Genomic DNA, 944 nt, shown 5'->3' on the forward strand with positions numbered 1-944 from the left:
CCCCATGTGATTATGCAAGCAGCAGTAATAGCAGAAGCACTGAAACCTGCCTAAACATCTCATACTGTTGGGTCACGGATGCACAAAATCGCCTTAGATCTAGGTCGATTTGACAATCCACGGGATGACCATACTCGGAGCATATGGTGTCAAGCTTGTGATTCCATTGACTTTTACTAATTACAGCGGATGTGACAAAAAAACGGCACGAGTGTTCAAAAAAGAGAAAGAGACGATAGAGAGGCTAATAGTATGACAAAGGCTGCTGGGCGAAAACCTCTCACGCAAAAAACCCGGTGGGAGAAAATCATGTGCGAGGGAAAACTATGCAGGTTAGAAGGTGAAAAGGTGTTGCACATCAGGGATGCAGAAATGGAGCACAGTGTTTATAGATTATAAAAAAGAGAAAAGGAGAGCAAAAATATGCGGGGCAAGAGAAGGGAAAGTTCCAGGATTGAGCCATTGGTGTTGCCGTGTGAGCCCCCAATCTACGAGAGTTTGTCTGAAGGTTTTGAGCTGTTGATCAATGTCTGCAATGGGACATCGTAGGACGCAGTGTTCGACTGTGTCTCGTTGAGAACAGTGTCCACAATTGGGACTCTTCTGTCCGCATCGGTATATCTTGATTGCTACGTATTCGTTAGTGCACACTGTGTTCGTTCGTAGGTGAATATGTAGAAGTTGGTGTTTCCGCGATAGTCCGGAAACGATAGGGAAGCGAGGCCGTCGGGAGGCCTCAGTGATGACGGTCGTTCTGCTTATTCGGAAGGTTTTATTCGAGTCTCGACGGACGGACACATTGCATTAAGCAAGGAAATGGCAGGCCCCAAGCTTTATCGATGCGTAGAAGACCTCAACTATCAGCTAGCTGATGGCCGGAAGTCATGGATTGTGCCCACATCACCTCATGTACTGGGTCCACAGTAATCCCAGATAGACACCCT

This window comes from Fomitiporia mediterranea, assembly GCF_000271605.1.
Source record: "Fomitiporia mediterranea MF3/22 unplaced genomic scaffold FOMMEscaffold_10, whole genome shotgun sequence".
Classification (NCBI taxonomy): Eukaryota; Fungi; Basidiomycota; class Agaricomycetes; order Hymenochaetales; family Hymenochaetaceae; genus Fomitiporia; species Fomitiporia mediterranea.